The following is a 21,848-nucleotide window of genomic DNA, read 5'->3' on the forward strand; positions in this document are numbered from 1 at the left end:
GAACATCTATATTTGTGCATTCATGTGGCTGCAACGGGGAAATGTGCCAGCCACCAAGTTAGATTTTTCTGCATTCACATTAGAAATAAGAAATAACTTATTTTACACAGCAAACAGACAAAACCCAAGAGTGTAAAAAAAAAAAGTCCCTAAAGTCCTAATTAGCAGTGGCCTACCATGATACCCAGTGCGTCTGCTCTTTATCTCAGAGAAAACGCTGAGGTTATTGAAAGATAATGAAAAAGCGTCCACCAAGGTATTATCTCTGTGACCTTTTGTGGACACTGTATCCTGCTTCTTAATGCATTATGGCCAATTAAACAGCTCTATGCTTTTTCTTTGTTCCACACATCTCTATTATGGATGGTGCATTTAATTGAACTAAATTTGATTTTAGTGTATAGAAGGCATTATGATTATATTACCTTTTGATTTGTTTTAATTATTTGAATTGTTAAAAATAAAATTTGGAAAAAATAGTTCATCATTACCACTGACTGGAATATTATTTTGTCTTCTAAAGACAGTTTTCAATGTTCTTGCTTTGGGATTTTTTAAACTTTTTTTTTTTTTTTTTTTTTTTTTGGAAAGTTAAGACATCTATCCCCAAGTATTTATTTATTTATTTTTTTCATCATTTCTACCTATGACATTTTTTTTTATTGTTGTTATTCTTCAAATGAACCAACCAGAATGTAAATCTGACAATTGCTTCTTACAGCTGGAAAAAAAACAATTGAGAACAAATTGAACTGTAATCTCATGACTGAGAAGCATTAAACAGGTAGAAAATGGGTTTCAGACCAAGTCCCATTCATCAATCCCTGTTTAAGTGGAAGCAGTAAATTTAACTTCTGGTTCTTTTTATGCTCTAAATAATACCTCCTACTTCCCAGCACACGCACATCTCTGTGATTTATTGCGTAGGTCTAAATCACACAGCAGCCTAAGATTACAGGCCCCAGTTTAGTCATTTACCTTCAGGTTTTAGGGCATGTATGGGGGGTTAGGACAAAGTTTTACTCAAAAGTGGCTGAGGGTTTGATTGAATGAATCACATACCAGTGAGTCACACGTAAATATGCGGTTTTAAGAAATGTTTGACCAAATAAAACAATTGTTGCTCACCTGGTATGACATTAAACTAAAATTTAATTTACATTCACAGTGCAGCTCTGACACACTTAATTTAAAACAAGTCTGCTACTGTTTGCTTCGATCACTTCACCAAGAATGTCAGGTCCTCCTGGACAATTCTCCATTTCATTTTCATCTCCTTATGGGAGTGCATAAATACTCCTGTTATTCTAATCTTCGAGCTGTGTGCCACCGTTTGATTGGCTGACGGCTGATGACTCATTTCAACAGGCTGGTGTGGGGCTGGCAAGAAGAGGGATGGGTAGGCGGTTGTGAAAAGGGGGAGCAGAAGGTGGGAGTGAAGCTCCCCCCACTCACACCCCCCACATACGCCTGCATGAGCACTGGTGCGCAGTGTTGTTGATGGAGCACGCTGTTTCTCGCATCACTATACACAGCACAAATACCTGCAACTTAATATATAAAACCACTTCTAAAATTCCCCCCCCCCCGATCCCCAATACTTCATTTCCTTAGCCATACTTGGGGAGAGATACTGCCTACAGGAGAGGGAGGAAGAGAGACTGATCAGAGAATCTGCAGCCCCCCAACCTTTCCTCCTTTCCTTCCTTCACTCTGCTGCTGCTCCACAGTCTGTGTGAAAGGCGAAGGGAGGGAGAGGCAGCGGAGGAAGAGCTGCTGTTTGTCTCTGAGGCGCGGAGGGAAGAGGAGTGAACTGCGAGGTGCAGAGCAGAAACCAGTCAGTCTTCTGGTCCATGCCGGTGTGACCAACTCAGCATAGTCTCTGCGCACTTCTGCCACTGTCTGAGCAGTCTCTCTCTCTCTCACACACACACTCTCACACACCTCCAGGAGTCTGACATCAGCATCACAAGCAGGTAAGTCGGGATGAAATCAGGTTTAAACAATGAGCTGCTTAAGGCGACGATTCATTATTATTGCTTATATATTTTCTGATGATTTTAACTGTTTGCAACCAATTCCACGATTGACTGCTGACACTTGCTATGAGATGAGGTGTATCTACCTTTGTTGTGCGCGTTGATGTGACAGGTGTGGTTGTTTCTTTCTTTCTTTCTTTCTTTTTTTTTTACACATGTGCATGACTGCTCAGACTTGGAGGGAAGTGTTGCACCTTCCTGAGTTGAATTTATCATATTTCATCCTTATTTTTTACCATGTGTGAATCCATGTGTGTGACTAGGTTTACAGGGAACATGTTCTGGCTCCCACACTGATCTCTCACCGCTTCTCAGAAGCAGACAAACACGAGAAAACACAATGTAAACAGTGGCGTCTCAGCTGCCGTGCTTAAGGCAGACTATAGTATCTGCTGGAATGCAGATTGAGCAGCCCGCAGTGGGTCTGCGTGGAGTTTAGCGACAACTGTCAGGAGGAGCCACAGGCTTTTGTGTTTTTCACTGTTTTTCCTGAGCTTAGTGGAAGCTTTTGGTACAAACTGCGCAAGAGATCTTCTGCAGTCATTCTTAACTGCTGTGGCTTTGACAGTCAGAAGACAAGGTGGTACAAGACTAAAATCATTGCTGAGGCTATTATGTAACAACTATTAAATAACTAATTTAAACAAAAGGTTGTTTTTTTGAACGTATGTCAAAAACTAACACTTTCTATGCGTCATAGCACTCGTTTGCGCGCATGATAAAAACCTGTGCTCTGATTTAGCACCTTTTCCTCCATGTTGTTTGCTGCGTAATCTCAGTGGGTTTAATGGCAGCTCTGTGTTTACTTCAGATTCCTGTGACATACCACTTGTTGAGTCCACTTTTGTTTGAAATCTGAAAGTAAGTCCCATGCTGCCATTATTTATAGCACTTAGTAATTTCTTCAAAGTGAAGATTTTCAAAATAAGCAAATTGCTGTTTGAGATTATACAGAAAGACATTTAACCCCCCTGAGCCATGGCCATGGCCTGAGCCGCATTTGACAGGGAAAAAATAAATAAATCCCGGAGGTGTTTGTGTCTTTCACTGAATGCTGCTGTTGTTTGCCTTTGACTGTCAATCTGTCACAGATTGTGATGCTGAGGACTCGACCCTAGCTCCCCGCTGGTCCCCCACGCTTCAATTTAACACCCCACCACCTCCACGACATCAGTCCATCCACTCCTCCATGTTTCTCCCACCAGGTTTTCAAATGTTTGTCTCCTCGATCTCGCCGCGCGCCTCCCTCCACCCCTCTCCGCTCCGCTCCGGTCGCCACAGAAACGGCTGATTCAGGAAGGGTGGGCGGGTGTCTCTGAGCTCTTGCTGCTTGCTCTGCCCCATGCGGTGCTTTCACAGTACATTTTTGCTCCTGAGTTGCTTTTATGGTCCTGATATGCTGACAGTTCAGGTGGCTCAGTCAGATGTTACACAACTCCCATCAACAACACAAAACCCGCTTGTTCAGTTACCTCAGAGTATTATTAAAATGAAATACTGTGTTTCATTCAAATGAAATAATAAATGTAAAATATTCTTATTTTACACTTACGGAAACTGTCCTCCAACAATTTCTGAAAAGTTTGGTAGGTTTTAATGATTCTGACTAATTTGGAGTACTCATACATACAGTGCTGTGAAAAGTATTTGCTTCCTTTTGCTTTTGTCACTCTCAGATATTTCAGATCATTAAAGGTAACATGGGGTAAATACAAAACACATTATTCAAATTATGATTTCATTTTTTAAAAAGCTGTCAAAAGCAACCTTTATATATGCGAAAAAGTAACAACATAATAACTGGTTGTACCTGTATTGGCAGTAACAAATACCATCTGTGATAATAAAAGACAATGAAGCTTTTAGATTCATGAGGAGGAATCCACTAATGGGAAGTTTCAAGTATTAGCAGTATCTTTATTGGCTGTAACTTGAAACTTTAACTAGACCACTCCAAAACATCAATTTGGTTTTGTTAGAGCCTTTCACAGGCGCACTTGCTTGTGTACTTTGAATCATTGAATCATAATGAAGGCGCTATTGAATTTATGGTCAAAAACCTAGGGTCTGATATTCCCTTTATGGATTTTTTTATGAGATATCAGAATGGCTTAATCAATTATGAGTTGTTCATGTCATCATCAGGCCATCACATCACTACCACTGTGTTTTACTGTGACCTGCGTAAGTTTTACTGGATTCACACCCTCTAAAAAGTTCCACTTTTCTTTTCTTGGTCAACAAAATTATTTTCCTAAAAACAAGACATTGAGATCTTTTTTTAGGAAATGTTAGAGAGCCTGTTATGTTGTTTATAGACAGCAGGGATTTTGGTCTCAACTTCTCCTATTGCGAAGATTTTCTTTTTGTTGAAACATGAACACCTTAACTAAGGCAAGTGTTGTTCTGGGTTCTTTTGTGATAAGTCACTAATGTTCTCTTGGATGCTGGTAGACTTATAAAGGTCCATTACTGTCCCATACTTCTTCTGTTCATGGAAAATAGCACACTAGCTGTATTTCCATTACAAATGTGCACAAAATGTCAATATTCCACTGTTGAAAAAAAATTATTTTGCAATTGCGGTATTCCCCACCAGCAACCCTCCAGACCCCACTAAGGGACAAGGGTGTAAAGAAAATGGATGGATGGATGGATGGATGGATGGATGGATGGATGGATGGATGGATGGATGGATGGATGGATGGATGGATGGATGGATGGATGGATGGATGNTGGATGGATGGATGGATGGATGGATGGATGGATGGATGGATGGATGGATGGATGGATGGATGGATGGATGGATGGATGGATGGATGGATGGATGGTATTCCCCATTAAATAAGAAATTACATCACACATGAATTAGTTTGTTCACGTGATAAGTCATTAAAACATGCCAGTCCATGATCGTGTTGTTTTGTTCTTTGTGGTTTGTGCCACTGGCATCATCTGGTTGCTGATCATGTGACTTGTGTAATGCAAAAAAAGTGCTTGCATTGCACTTTTGTGAGATAAACTGATTTTGGTACGGCCACATAAAACGTCTTATTGATAGATGTCAAAGGGAGTTTATCAATAAAGGGTTTTTTTCATAGTTGTTGAGTTTACAAATTTATTTTCAAAATGTCAAATTGCACAATTATATGGTCAATGGAAACACAACTAGTGTGATTCGTTGAAGTGCAAAAGCCTCATCAATTACTTTATATCTCTCTCCAGTCAAGATAAACATTATTACTTTGTATCTGATCTGTTGTTGAATTTCTTTTGATTGTGGCCAGATGAGTTGCTTTTAGGAATCTTTTGGCCAACTTCTTGTAGTCAGACAGGTTTTGTTTCAGTGATTTCTTAATTTCACAGGAATCTGGCATGTATGAGAAAAGTGAGGTTGAAGTAATCTGTCCATAAAAACTGCTAATGACAGGTAATTCAAGATTTAACACATGGTGAATTACCTTTCACATAAAGCCTAGTTGGTTTGGATGACTTATTTTGTCTAAATCAAAGTATCTTTCGAAAACTGCGTGTTGTATTTACTTACATTGTTTTTGTCAAACGTTTACCATTTGTTTTACAATTGAAAACATGCAAATATGGTAACAAAAGCAAAATTAAATGAAAAAATCGAAATTTTGGGTGGGGGTTCTACAATACTGCACATGACAGCTGGGTCAGTGACACAGAGGGTGTTTTCAGAAGTAGTTCTGAACTGATCAATAATGCAATATACCCAGCCAAGTCATTTAATAATAGATATGCTGTGACCTTTCTTGTGGATGAGGTTGATAAAACAGAGTAAATGTGACAGAGTGCCGTATTGCAGTAAAAAAGATGGAAACTTTGTTTTGTTCAGAAAAAACCCATTTGCCTTTGTGATCACATCTGAATTGATCAGAAGTGGCCTTCTTGTTTTGTGTCGTATTGTTGGTTTTGTGATATTTTTATGAAGCGCTCCGGTTGCCTTGGTGATAGTTTGTACAGTAGCTTCAAGCGCTGCCTTTTAGAGACGTTGGTGAGTGGGAAAATGAAACCTGTGTGGCGCTGCAGTCAATTCCAAACAGGACGCCGAGAATTTGTCCTGCTGTGCCTTTTTAAAATTAAAATGGGAGACTTGTGCTCAGGGGAGATAATAACAAGGACCGCCTTCGTTTACTCAGTCGTGCTACATGGAAATTGAGCTTTTGATGTTTATATCTTCAGTTTACAAGCAGTTTGTCGATCACGCAGTCACAGTCTTTCCAGTTCATTTCTATTACAGGATTACTTAACACAAACACTTCCTTCAGATATTACACTCACAATGTTACGTTAAAGCCGTCACAAGTAGAGTAGAATAACCATTGTAAATCTGTACATCTTAAAGTATTTCATTCAGTCTTCCATCTGTGTAAGAATGTTCTTTCTAATTTTTGAGAACGAAAGGTACAAGTCGAATGCTGTAGTTTTTTCCTCCCTGCAGTGTTCTGCCATTACAGTCAGCGGTGACGCAGCTCCAGACTCATCCAGCACACTGCAGACCCGTCACAAGACACAGCTAGAACAAAGAGCACACACTGTCATCTAAGAGAAGAACTCAACTCACAGGCCGCCTTCACACAACACATCAGATAGATAGAAAGGCTGACATCAAGTGTGATGCTGTACCTGGTTTGCTCATAAGTAAAGGAAGATCCTCTGAACATCACTGATGGAAGATGTTCTAGTTACTTCTGGTTATCCAAATAAAATGTATAGAAATACTGCAACTGTAGATTCGAAACCCGTGTCTGATTACAAACTAGTCGTCCAGCTAAATGTTATACAGAGGAAGAGGAGATATCTACTTTGGACAAAGTGGCTTCTTCTGGGGGTATTCTCAGTTTTTGGTTTAGTTCTGTATGTTTTCTGATGACATACAAAGATTTTACTTTTAAAATCTTTTAAAATTAGATTTTAAAAGTAAAATCAGATTTTCTGTAAGTAAGGCCATTGGGAGCCTCTTTTGATTATTACAACGTGCCTTAGGTTAGCAACATTTAATCTGGTGTCCCTAAATAAAATCCAAGTTGCCTTCATATGTTACATATGAAGTTATATAACTCAAAGCTGTATTATGTCTTCCTTTAAAAAAAAACATTTGTACTGTGAGTATTAGTAAATTCAAAACACAAAATAGAAGTATTATTCTATATATCATTAACTTTTAAGAAGATTAGCAAGTTGGAATCTTGTTTAAAGTATCCCAGTTGGTAGTAGATGGGTAATAATGGTATTATAAAACTTCAGAAACTTATGCGGGTGACCTATTTGTTAACCTTGGCAAATAAAAACGAGCCACATAACTTGTAGAAGTAAAGGAAATTAGTTGAATTGTGTTCTGTTAAATGTCAGAGGTTCAGACAACCTGATTTGATTTCCATGTGAAGTGAAAGGTGAAATATATTTATCCTGCAACCACTTGTTACCACAATCAAGCTCCCTTTGAAGTGGATGTAGGATTGCTCCCCATGGCTCTTTCCTGTCTGATGACTAATGTCCTCCCAAGTGCTAAACTAAAGTCCCCAAACTGGTAAGAATAAACCAATCATTAGCTTGCTCATTACCGCTTATTGTAGTGCTGAGATTTCAGCACTGTGATTTGATCTTACCAAACTCCTGTAATTGTCCCCAAAGCTACTCCTTGGCCTTGTTTGTGACATTATTCAGGACTTATTGACATCAACATCCTGACTTACTTTGGTTCTTTAAAGATTGATTTACTTTAAATATCCCACAGTTATTGTCATATAAATTTACTTCAGTCATCTGAAGGCAGTTTTACTTTGATTTACTTTTCAGCTCTGTTATTGCAGGTATAAGTAACCTCACTGATTGATGATGTTTCTACTTATTAGACAATTTATAATTTGAGACAAGAATAATTTGAGTAGATGCAAGAGTATTTTTCAGCCCTTTTGGAAAAGTAGCATTGTATTTTCATGACAAATCATGAATTATGATTTCCCCCAAATTTGGCTTGGTTTAATAAGTGTCATAAGACCCTGATTACCCCCAGATTAGAAGAATGAAGAAACTAGAATATGTTAGCCCATCTAACATTTTCTAAAAAATACTTGATAATCTCAAAGAGCTTTGGAAAAATATTTTATGGACTGACAAGACAAAATCAGAGCTCTCTGGAAGATGAGCTCTGATTGTTGTAAAAGTTGTAAAAACTTATTTTACAACATATATAATTTGAGGGGGGAAAAAACATCATACAGTTTAACATGGTAGTGGTAGTGTAATGTTAGGAGCTACTATGCTAATAAGGAGACTGTCAAGCTAAAGTGGCCTTATGCAGATAATGCTGCAGAATAATTATCCAAAGTCTTGTCAAAGTCTTATCTAAACCAACCGAAATGCATGACCTTTAACAGGCCATTCATACTTAAAGGGATATTCTGCTGTTGCTGAATTGAAAATAATTCTGCAAAATATATTGAGCCAATTTCCTTCACAGCGTGGTAAAAGACTCCTTGCCAGTTGTCAAAAATGCTGGATGGCAGAGGCTGCCTGCAAAGGGTTTCACAACCATTTATTAGGATTAGGGGGGCAATTACTTTATAACAAAGGGCTGCTTTGAACAACCTTTTTTTTTCTCCTATAAAATGAAATCATAATTTAAAAAATTTATTTTTCTCCTTAACCAGGTTATTGTCTTATTTTGAAATTTGTTTGATTTTCTGACCACAAAAAAACTGAAACAGAAGAAATCTGTTAGAGTCAAATGCTTATTCGCAGCACTGTACATACGTTGCCGAAAGAAAAATAAGAAAGCGCGATTAAATCACGAGGACACAGGAATACTGATTTGTTCAGACCGGGGTTTAAACTTGATTTACAGCAGCACGTCCCTTCAGTGCCATGGCAGCAGTTTCTAGCCAATCTTTCTGTCTCCCACAAAGTGCTGACTAGCTTACAACAGGGATCAGTGAGGGAAAATATCCTCAATTTACGCTTAGTCAGAGAAAGATTGTTTCCCTGAAATTACAGGCCTCAGAGAGATCCAGGTACAAATGGAGGCTGCCGTCGTTTTGCAGGTGTATGGATTACTGCCGGGGGAACAGAGACAGCATGATGTAAATGCCGTGCTGCTTCTGCCGGTGGCGCTGTTGGTGTTGGCTTGTGGTGTTGGGTTGGCCTCACTGGGTGATGGATATGAGGAAAGTGAACTCAAGGGGAATCATCTGCCGTGCGCCCGAGCCCCGAGGTTCAACACTCACTCCATCTTCACTCTAATGGCATCATTACGGGAGCCTCTGAGTAAAGGATTTTCATACTCTCGAATGCTTGCAAAAGGCGGCACGCTTTACATTTAAAAACTCCAAGATGGACGTGAACATATTAGATCAGTCATGCATGAATGCATTTTTTTATTATAAGAGCCTGGAGGAACTGCAAGTAGAAAAAAATGTTTTACTCCATTAGCGTAACAATAGCTATTACAAATTAATATGGTAACCCTGTAATCTGTAAGAAATATGATCTCTGTTGTCCAGTAAGAGGGAAAATGTCAAAGAATAGAAATCATTGATGATATTTTATTTAGATTTCTCAGTTTTATTCTTAAAGTGATGATTGAATTCCCCCCCCCACCCCCACCCCCCCATTTTCTTAATTGCTATTGCAGATATAGACCTCAAAAAACATTTATTTTGCATGTGAAACATTCATGAGATAACTCAGATTGGCAGTTTATTTTTTTTTTTTTTTTGCTGTTCTTCCTTAGAAGCAAAACTAATTTGATATGTTTATGATGCTGCACTTTATACCTGGATACTTTATGATGCTGCACTTTATACCTGGATATGAATGCAAAGTCAAATTCCTGAAGAATGGCTTAAGGCAAAAAAATTTACTATTTTTTTGTAACATTATGTGCTGGAGAAGACCTCCCAAAAGTATAAATACAATGGAACATTTTACATTTTGTCATGTTAAAACCACACATTTTCTTGTATTATACACTCAAATTCATGTTGAGAAAATATTATAAAGGTTTGGCCTGGGTTTAGTGGACTCATTTTCATGGCATATTAACTTGCGGCCAGAACTTAATTAGCTTATGCTTTATCATGTGGTCACAAACCAGCAATAAGAGTGTGGTTCTATACCACAGAGATCATCAAAAGCGCAATAAAAATACAATGTTTCTCATCCATTGTATTACCCACTCTATTACCCATTAGAGTAAAAAGGTATGAGACGGTTTTACAGTCATTGAGATTTCACCTACAATTTCTGATTATTTATTTTTTTAAAGATTTTTCCATGCGCTCCATGGAAGCAGTGTGTTTGCCATCAAAAGTGGTCAACTTTGACCACTTGACAACAACATCCAGTGATTCTTGAGAATAGGGGCAAAACAGGTCCTATGGATAAAGCACAAAATTTGAATAAAATATACACAAAATATATTTTTTTCAAATATCTGACTAAACTAACCTGGGTCATGTGAGCACAACAATTTATATTTTCCAGGTATTTGCTGAATATTTTTTATTTTAAACATTGTAGTCAGTGGATGATGCCTGTAAAAACCCTTGTCCAGGAGCAGAGCTCAATACATTATATAGTTTAAAATAATTAAAGAAATACTAAAATTATATATTATGACAATTAAGTATAAGTAGTCATATAAGTAATTATAAAAGTATCAATAAATTGAATCAAAAATCATTTTTATATATTTTCCAACTCCATTGAAATTTGTCCCTAGTTTTTGTCAACACCGTTAGACATGAAAAGAATCTAAAAAAAATCAGGCATTATTGGGGGACCCCATGATCTCTTCCTTTCTCTTCCTTTGCTAAGGGGGCTAGCTAGCTCTGGTTAGCATATGTTATTCTTTAGTTTTTTCTTCTGTTTTATTCTTAAGTTTTTTGTCACAACCATGATGTGTCAACACCATAACTGACAATTTACAAAACTGTAATTTTGTGAAATAAAAGCTTAATTTTGGTATATTGTAAAGATTTCATGGACCTGATGAGCTACAACATGGCCTCCTTCAGAATAACAGAATAACATCATATACAACTAATTGAGGTAGTTTGGCATTTTGTCAACTCTGTCAGAGCTTTTCTGACTTTCAGTGAAATTGTTGTCAAATCTCACTTAAATGTGCAATTAATTCATTTTAATGTATTTTACATAAATTGCATTACTTCACATGTATCAAGTTTTTCATTTTACTCACTAGTTTGTCACCACCTTCAGTTCTGTGTCAACTCCGTCATGCACTGTCAACTCCATCAGATGGACTTTTTCTTGTTTTTTGTTTTAAATAATATTTATTTTGTTTCTTGAGAAGCATTTGTCTGTAAATGAGTAAAAATATCACTAATAGGGTCATTAAAATTATTTTATATTTATTTTTGTCAGATGGTGATGACAAAGTTCATTTTTTTAAATGTATTTAAAAAAAAATAAAAATGTTGCAACTGGGTGCCTGCACCTTAGCATTTATACATTTCCAAAACATTATTTGTCATATTTGCATACATAAGGTTGAGAAATAACAAAAAAAGGGAAAATTAAAACCCATTTTGTCCCTATTCTCAAGAATCAAACTTTAATTTAAAAAAGTGAACCAAAAAAAATTATATTATTATTTAGCTGATTTAAATAATTTTAAGTCATTCAAAATTAGTGTCACCATGTATGTTTATCTGTCTGGATCAGCTCTGTGTATCTGAGATTAGTGATCTGAATATATTCAGGGTACAAAACAGATAACCTGGACATATAAGTGTGATCATCAGAGGTTTGGATGCATGTAGTTTGTGGATTTTAGCCTTGATTGGGTTGGTCGAACAATGTTTTTGTTAGGAAAACAGTAAAAGCCTCTTTAAAATTTGATATATTTGTCTCACTGCACGCCATACAAGCTAGCTTCCTGCTGCAGGCCTCAGGGCTCCCTGGAAGCAAAGAGTATAGAGAGGTACACACAGCCTACACACTGACTTTATTCACCTTTTTCTCGCTCTCAAAATTCCTGCTTTGCTTATTGTTTCTACCCAGCCTGTGCATATTTGCTCTCCATTTGCACACTATTCAATATTTTTGCCAAAAAACAGTCATTGGACAACTATTCAAATTAAACTAATTGGTTTTTACACATGAATTTAAATCTAAAACTAGAAAACTATTTCTACCATGTTCTGTTTTACTCTAAAACATCTAATTTAATCTCGTTTTTCTGCCTTAAACTGCATGGCATAGGGACACTAACTTGCGGTTTAAAGAGGAAACCTTTCAACACAGCATCTCTGGTCTGATTGAACGTTGACAGGAACAGGTTTCAGTTTCCTGCTGGTCACTCCGGTGACAAAATAAAACATAACCCCTTTGTTTTGATCTGTGATTGTTTAGTTTGACTCTCTGCCTTCCAGGTTCCTGAATGCTTTTCTGAGTATTTGTTGTTTTGTTGCTGGCACCTTCGGTTTCTGTCACATTTTGGTCATAAAAGCGCCGGAGAATGAGGAGTTAGGCTGGTCATCAGTTTGGGAATCAGGGGAGAGCTAAGAAAGTAATTGAATTTAAGTTTAAAGATAATGGTTTTATAACATATAAGTCTCTCCCATGCTAAGAATGTCCAGAGTCTCGCATGGCCTCAGGAGCGTGTTGCTCACACAAGATCTGTCATCCACTAATAGCTATAGAGACTCTACAGTAAGTACTTCCTACACTTTAACAGGCTGGATTTAATAGCACTTATTAATGCCACAGCATATACAGAGCTTGCCATTTTATGTTGAATTACAGGCTTCGCTGAACAGATGTTAGACTAGATTTACTGCCTCTGGACAAGAACAACATGGTTAAAAAGCAATTAGGAGCTGCAGTGTGTCAGGTAAGGACTCTTAACACATTGTTAGATGAGTCAATTGGTAAAATTTGGTTTAAGAAAATGCATAGATAAAAAACTAATAAGTCAGGTATATGCGCTGCAGTAGAAATGGATTTTTAAGCGTCAAAACAGTTGAGTTAAACGGATGCACAGCTGTGAATATATTCTAAGACAACACCAGACTCAAACACATCACTTCCTTTTGTGACATCATGCAAAACACAAAAACAAAAAATTCAGGCAAGATGTATGGAAGAGGACTGTGGATGTTCACAACTCTGGTTTTATGAAGGCACCACATTAATTTGTACAAACAATTATACATTAACTGAAACAACATAGGAATGTTCATCCATCAAAGGGTTTAGGAAGGAGACAGTTTCTGTATCCCAGTGAGAACTTTTGTTTTGGTCTGACGTTTTGACTCAACCCTAGAACAAAAGCAAAACACCTTGTAAGGTTGAAGCTGTAACAATGTGGGCTGAAAGGCCACTCAGAGAAGTAGAAGCCATAACACCAAAAGCTTTGCTTTGATGACACTAAAATTGGAAAAATTGGTCATAATTGCATTTTGAGGAAAATATGGAAGGTGGGGAAGTAGAATGTTGTGTTGGAGCGGTACACTTCACAAAATAAATCACACCATAGAGAAAGAATGCTCCAAACTCAGTTCTGCTGAAATTTTGTGAGCGCAGCTTAAAATGGGCCTGACTAAAAGACACCAGTTCTGTCAGGAAGAATGGGCCAAAATTCCTGCAAGTAAAAAGCCCAAAACATTTCAACAAGTCTTATGCAATTCTACCAAATACTGAGGAAATGTGTGTAAACATTTGACAGAATGAAAAATAATAGAAACAAAATCAATCTCTTATTGATTACTGCGCCAAACATAAATACATTTGGTGAAGATAATTCGTCTAAAACAGGAAAAGTGCATGATGTTCAACATTAGTATTTATTCTTTTGTGTAAATATCTGGTTTCATTATTTTGTTTCATTACACACATAGCTATGTGAAGATTTAAGCCTGTTTTATCTCTGGTAGATCTTTTATCCTAGACAGACTGACAGTCGAGGAGCTGCTCTTACATTTCAGACCTTTGAAAATGAAGGCTGATTAATGTTGACTTGTAGTATAGAGAGGAACTGGGACATCTTTCCTTAGACCCTTTCTCTCGTCAACTTTTTTTTTATCCTTTTATCTTTTGAATGATATTTTCCTATAATCTCTTTCTTTATATCTTGTCTTTTACTAAGTCCTTCTCTGTTATCTACCGTCTATTAAGCTGCCTGATGACTCCATTTTTCCTTCAAGCATGGAAGCGGACTGTATAGCAAAATAACTGGGTTTCATCGTTTTCTTTCCCTGATATTCAGCTGTGTCTCAGACCACCACTCCAACACACACACACGCATGCATACACACCCCCCCACACACACACACACACACACACACACACGCATGCACAGGCACACACACACACACACACACAGGCACACACACTCAGCCCTGCTGTTCTGTAACCCATTTAGGTGCGACATCTTGTCGTTGCCCTTCAGCTGCAGAAGCTCAGCTCTAATGGCCTCCAAGTTTTTCTCATTAACTAATTATGTTTTGCAATAATGTCTACAGCTCGAGCTATTCACTATATTAGCTTTTAGGCTCAAAGAAGCTAATATATTCTCTTTGCAACCCGAAAAGGGCATTTTTTTCATGTTTTTGCACCTTTTATTGGGATTATTGTGGTCTTGTACTGAGTTTATTATAGCGCTCAGTCTTTTGGAAAAGCCAGTGTTTGTCTTGATGGACCCCAGTGAACTTTTCTTACATCACACTGCAGTTTTACTAAAGTCACAGAAGAATTTAAAAGATATAAATGTACTCGAAGTTGCATCATCTGTACAGCAGAGTTCATGAAGAAGTCTAACTTCTCACGAAAAAGTATATGAAAATTGCCATGCATGCAATGGCCAACAATCTGACATCCTTACTCATAAATTAACTGCTACAGTGACAGTTATATGAACACCTTTGCCTTGGACAAGGACTTTTAAACCACACATTTTTAACGGGGAAATAACTTGGGAAAAACAAGAAAGTACAACAAGCTGATATTAGCTCAATAGCTAAGTGTTTGATTAGCTAGCCTGCAGTCGGCTACTGAACAAACAAGTCACATTTAGCTTCTCTTCCAATACCCAACCACATAGAAACACTTATAAAATTAGCATTTTCAACCAGTTGTGTTATGCAAGGTTTGCATTGTAGTATTATCTTTGGAGAGATCCAAGTTTCATTTCCTTTAGAAAAAACTTCTTAGTAGAATAAAAATAAATCTACCAGAAATATGAATATTTTTGGGCCTACCATTATATTTAAGTATTTTAATAGAGGACTCAATATGTTTATTTATGATAAAGATTTGTTGTTGTTTTTTTTATCTGTGGAATATTCAGATGCTTGAAATGTATCATAAAAGTTCAGTTTACCAGTTGTAGAGATGCACAGTTAACCTTCCGCAGCCTTGTACTAAAAGTGATTTGTTCCTTTTCAGAATCTTTAGCTTCGACTTGTCTAAAGAGATCTGATCGATACGTCCAATCTCATTGTCTGCTCACTTTGTACTGTCACTGTCAGTTGCTATGCCTTTGTTTGCTTCTGAAACAACTCTGTCATGAGTCATTACAGGTCTATTGTTGATTCTTGTCGCCTGCCTTCACAAAAGGACTGGTTTTTGATGACAGAGGGTGTCAAATGAATCATGCCTTCAGTGGCGACTCTCTTCACTTTTTTTGAACGTGGGTTGTTCTATAAACCCCAGAGTTCAGTGCCAGACACAGAGCTTATCCAGTTCACACAAAAACGCACATTCCTCCTAGTTTTCTTGTTTTAATCTCAGCGCATGTACAGAATATGAGGAACCGGCATTTCAAGCATCGCAAGTTTCTTCATAAGCCCCTCTTGTCCAATTCATCCCAGGCACACACATAATCTTTTTTGCTCACATCAGTGGGCAAAGTTTAAAAGTTTAGAGGCTATTCTGTTGGCAGTAAGGAAAGATTATAAAAAGAAAATATTGTGAGATATTGAGATTTCTGTATAAGGGACTGGATCTGTGAAATTCACACTGTGCTGCCAAGTTATCAGCAGTCAAATACGTCAGAGCACAAAAATCCTCTCTAACTTGCCACAGGAATAAATGACCTATTTTTATTTATTTTTTTATTTCATCACATTAGCAGTGAATGGACACTGCTGTTTGTATGTGAGCTTTTGTCAGAGCTTGAAGAAACTTACAGACCTCACAGGAACTGAAAGCAATACACACAATGCCACTAATGAAAAAGATATGGAAAGGTCCAAAGGCTTTTCTGTACCACTTTAAACAGACTGATATAGAAGTACTTTTTTCATATTATCTGATACATATTTTCAGAATGCCATATTATTATCCCAAATTTATACCAGTTGTTACAATGTCTAAATAATTAAAGCATAAAAATAGTGATCCAAGAAGGGAGACAAACTTAAGTTTGACTTAAGTCATGATTTTTCTTGCATAGAAGCTCTTTTGAGGTTGCTTAAGTACATATTAACAAATTAACAGAGCAAATATTTTTCTTTGAACTGTTTTTTAGTGAAGGTTCTCAGTTTCTAAAAGAATGAAACCTTTGAAAGTGACTACTTTACAGTTTTAAATTTGAATATTTTCTTTCACTTTTGCTTCCTTGCAACAATAGTAAAACTATGTTTAGGTGTGGATAGCTTTAAATGAAATTCTTTTTGCAACATTAGAGAACACAGACGAAGAAAAAAAGAAAATGAATGTGGCTACAACACGTTTGCAAATGCAACATCACCCAATTAATTTTCACGGCACCAATTTTATTTCTATATTTAAAAATAAAATTGATGATGATGTGAATCCATCTGAACTTTCTCAGGCTTTCATCTGGTTGTTCATTTTAAATTTGAGTTAGAATCATCTCCAAAGCTGAGAAAAAGAAACTTAACTGTGCCTTGTCCTGAGACGCTCTCTGTACAGGTGAAGGGAGACAGAAGAGCTTTCATCAGTCCTGCTCCGTGTCTCCCACACCCCAGTCCATGACACAGTAATGGAAAAGGAGTCTCTGCAAACTGAGCAGTCTGGTCCTTGCCCTCTGCCGGTGTTAGACTTGTAACCAGAGCCGCTCTTGTAACATAAACGATTTCAATTTTCATTATTACACCTGTTTTCTATCCTCAATCATGATTAGATTCACAAGGGGAATTGCTGAGTGGTGGGTCACGTCAGAGGGCCAATGCAGGGACACACAGGGCTATTTACAATTGATTATTATCCATATATTCATGTTTTTTAACTGAATACCACAGCCGCCCAGTAAAAACCATTGATTTTAAATAAAAACACAGCCATCCCTTGTATACGGCCTCTATCAATGTAACATTTTTTTTAGTCACTTCATTTAAAATAGTATTTTCTACTCAATTTTCTTAACATAAATACTATACAAGAAATATAGTGCTAACATATACTTTTTCTGCATGCGTCGTTTTGACGCCCTGAGGTAAATAGTACCAATTTGGATTCCTAACCTACGTCGATTCAGGGTTAGAGGTTCACTATGTGTCACAGATTTGATGAGAAAATGTTTATTTCAGTCATTAAAGAAGACTTGAGACTTGGAAAAAAATGGCTTGTGGAGATCCCTGATATTTCTACATGAATACTGATATTGATTAAAAAAAATCAATAAGTCCTTTTATATGTTATCAAATGACTATAAACCTTTACATTGAGTTTTTTTGTAAAATTAATGTCTAAAAGAGGAGGAGTTGTAACAAAGAGCTCTGTCCAAAAAAATAAAAAGATTCAGTTGTTTAACTTGACTTTTGAAATTGCATACACATATCGGATTCAGCCACAAACAACATCACAATTGTTAGTTTATGATTAATGTAAGCCTTATAGAAAGGAGCTATGTGACTTATTAGATCTCCACTGTGGGAAGGATAGAAACTATATAAAAAGATTATTTTTAATGAATTTGAAATAATGATAAATACTTTTATGATCCTGGTTGATCGTGTTTGGCAATAGATGTAGTCCAGCCTGGAATGTTTGTCAGGTATGTACATTCATGTATATACCTTACAGGTGATTTATTGCTAGCATATCACCAATTAACCTAACATTCATATTTTTGAAGTGAATGGGGAAGCTAAATTGTTATCCCATGCAAATTAAAGCAGCAAAGATCTAGCTCTGAGGCAAAAGTGCTAATCAGTGCACCAACTTTGAGGTAGAGGAGGGTAGGAATAAAATTTGGCACTACTTTAGAGCTATTTCAGTAAGACAGCCTTTTACTTGCTTGTTTTAAAAAGTACAATCAGAATTAACTGAGAAGTTTGTTGAAATGGAGGAGCAGAAAAACAATTTTGCTTCCCCACATTTAAAATGGAGGAGCAGGTGTTCGGTTTGCTACATTGGTCAAGCACCTGTGGGTAGGAATATGTGACTGTGTGTGTTGCACAGAAACCTACAGAGAAAGCTGTCTTCAAGAAATTGCTACAATAATGACACATTTCTGAAAGAAGATTTCTACAAAATATAGGAAATAAAACAGTGGATTTTTGGTCAAGAGGACATTTCAGACCAGCTTCAGGAGGGTTGTTATTTTCCTAAATAATGACTTCAAGAAAATCAAAAGGATTATTAAAACTTAGACTACTCTAGACAGAAGTATGATGTCACTGTGAGGGAATGTTTTTATTCGTCTTCTTGCTTTCTCCTAATTCAATAAGACTTTGGGCAGGGTTTTTCATTGAAGTATGTTGTCATGGAAACTCAAGATGCCAACATCTTGACCCTGTGTGGGTGCCCTTTTATGTCTGAGCAACAATAAAGTGCCCGGAAGACAATAAGGAACCCATTCAGAGTAAGGTTCCATACAGGGCAATGGTGACAATGCAGTCTATGCACCAAATTACCTTTCATTTATTTCTATGGCAGGCACTAATTAAATTAAATCCAACCAAGTCATAAAAGCACTCCCACAAACTTATAATGGATGCAAAGTGCCTGGACATGGACAAATTATGTATTCAGTCACTCTATTTCAAAAGCCTTCCTAAAAATTGCTTGAACGGCAAAACATAAATTACATATTTATAAAAACTCATACATCATTTTCACATAGTAAAAAGAAAAAAATAAAGGTTAAATACATTTCAGTCAAATCATTGCATAATTCACAAGTTACATAATAATCCACATAACCTGACTCTTCAGCATAGGTAAAATTGGAAGACAACATGCGGCTCAGTAAGCCACACTGATGTCTTTCCGCACCCCCGTCTAGCCCCGCAATCCATCAAAGTAATTGAGCCGTACACCAAAATAAGAAGCAATAAAGGGGTTCAAGCCCCCTTTTTTTTTCTCACTGAATCAAGGCAGCTCTGAAATGTGCCCGACCTCTTAATGTTCTACCAAAGCTTTCAGGACATCAAAAATAAAAAAATAAAAAAAAAAAAAAAGAAATGTATGTGTTCAGCTCCTCTCTGCCACGATGTTTCATGTGAAGAGACCAGTGGGAGGACGTCTAAAAATGCATAGCAACAGTCTCTTTCTCTCCTGCTCCCTCTCTACCGCTCACATTCTCACACATGCACATTACCACAAACACACGTCTTCAGAAACAAATAAATACGCACAGAAATAGCACACATGTACCCCGCTCGCCAGCAGCCGTGCAAGGCTCTCCGGAATAATAAGAGTCCCGGTAGTGAAGAGTAAACTACCGGGCAAGTGATATAAATGGCCTCGTGCAACAGGAATTAGCCTGAGTTTGTGGTTCAGGATAAGTAGAGGGAGAATGTGGAGTCCAGTTGGAAGGCACTGGCCCAGTCTGGGGACTTTCTCCTCCGTGTTAGCCTCTAGATGCTCGTGTTGCATTACCGGATCTTGCACCAAGCAGAGGATTAGGTAAAATAACTGTTCTTACAAAACCAACCATCCATTTCCTTCCTCGAGCTTGCAGGATGGTGCCTGCATGTGCAGCAGAGTGGAGTGCGCTTTGCTTGTTGAAACCCTGCAATTCTATTTCAGGCCATCCCACACACAGTGGGAGAGGAGCAGAAATGTGTCACCCTTTAATTGTAGCTTTTCAGGTCCTTGTGAAAATTTGTGCATCTGTAGGTAAGAGAGTCCCACTTTGGATTTCAGGAACACACCTCCAGCAATTAGCACATCAGGGATATGAATAGTAGTGTGTGTGTATGCGTGTGTGTGTGAGAGAGAGAGAGAGAGGAGATGAGTTTCAGAGACTGTTTGTGGATTATTTGGTTTAAGATTTTCATTTGGTTGAATATACATTCCAGATCAGCACATGGAAATTATGTCCTTGCAGCTTTTCGATGAGTAATGCAGACGACCAGTTCGACTGTGTTATGTTCCAACTCATATCACCAGCATTGCCACTTACTGCAAGCTTTTTCCTCAGTCTGTTCTGCCAGCTGAACTGCAGAGCTTTATTCCTATAGGGTCAACCCCCTTTCAATTAATTTCTTGTTAGTCCTGATCCAAATAAGCTGCGGTAAGAATTTAATCCTCATAACTGGATTATGAGCTGATTGGTGCTACAAGAGAGCTGTTTGTTACTGAAACGAAGAGTTGTGTAACTTGGGATGGATGGTGAAACTGACAGCCAATCAGGGCCGCTAAGTTAATGAGCAGTTGTGTTGTTAGAATCTCTAACTCGCCTTCAGCGCAGCGGCTGCTTTCATGAGTGTCCTTGATAATAATTTTTCCAAAGAGCCAACTGATCAACACCTCCTCTTCTCTGCATGTTCGGGTTAACAAACAAGATGGAGAGAAGCAGGAAGAGAATTTGCTTGAAAGACCGCCTTTTATAAGGTTCATCCTGTGGAGTAATGGTTTCCAAACTGCGGTACAAGTACCACTGATCCTACGTAGGCTGTCTTTTCATAGCAAATGGGCTGAACTTATGTGGCAGTTTTTACTCATGCCGGCCACTTAAAGAGCTTTTATGGTAGCCGCACACATTCATACACAAATACACAGATCATTAAGCAACTTGGTATTAAGAGCCCGCATGAGGTGGGGGAGGAAACTGGAAGACGAGTATTCCTCCCTGTGATCCACTGAAGCTTGTTGGTGGCAGTGGATCAGACTAGTAGTCGGAAGGTATTTGCGCATTATTGTTTGCATTGTCATAGTGTACAGTAAGGGTCATAGTGTACAGTAAGGGGTTATATCTTCAGTCTACCAAGTACCACAAATGTTGGCAGAACAAAGTAAGAGCCGAGGAGGGAGGAGAGGAGGATTGTTATCAACCAGTCCAACAAACAGTTTGTGATACAACTCCCAGCACAACAAATTATATCGCTGTTAAAAATGGGGCAACATGGCACAGTATATCTAATGCGTCATTAGTACTATGTTGTATTGATTTAATGAGATACAATAATGAATAAACTGTTTTTGTGCTTAGGGAATCTCTGAGTTTAATATGTAAAGAAGCCATTTTTGGCTAAAAAATCAATTATGGTATGTTTTCCAACTTTAACTGCTAGATAAAAACAGAACTTATACTACAATTACAGTATAATCTTCAACCAATTGCAAAGGGTGAATGGATATTTTATTTTTTATTTGTTTTGTGTTTACTTTTTTTCTCACTATAACATAACACAATAAGCAGAAGAAGTCAAAACACTGCCACTGTTGTAAAAAGACCTTAGAGATGGAGATTGTTGAAAAATGTGGTATTTACAGAGCTGGTGCTTGTTGGCTGGATGACAGCCAAACTGATACATTTAAGCACATTTGTAGTTCACTATATTGTGTTCACTGTTGCTATATAGAATACACACACTTTTCTGCCGCTTCTTCCAGCTGAAGTTATAT

General features: G+C 37.5%; 1 protein-coding gene across 1 annotated transcript in view; it reads left to right on the top strand.

The window, feature by feature from the left end:
- The first annotated feature begins 1,516 nt into the window (after positions 1-1,516).
- Positions 1,517-21,848, top strand: part of LOC103467536 (prickle-like protein 2) — a 52,332-nt gene continuing 32,000 nt past the window's right edge. The window contains exon 1 of the mRNA XM_008413991.2: positions 1,517-1,976. The gene's annotated coding sequence lies outside the window, so the exon portion shown is untranslated. The remainder of the gene's footprint in view (positions 1,977-21,848) is intronic.

The sequence above is a fragment of the Poecilia reticulata genome, linkage group LG7 (assembly GCF_000633615.1).
Source record: "Poecilia reticulata strain Guanapo linkage group LG7, Guppy_female_1.0+MT, whole genome shotgun sequence".
Lineage (NCBI taxonomy): Eukaryota > Metazoa > Chordata > Actinopteri > Cyprinodontiformes > Poeciliidae > Poecilia > Poecilia reticulata.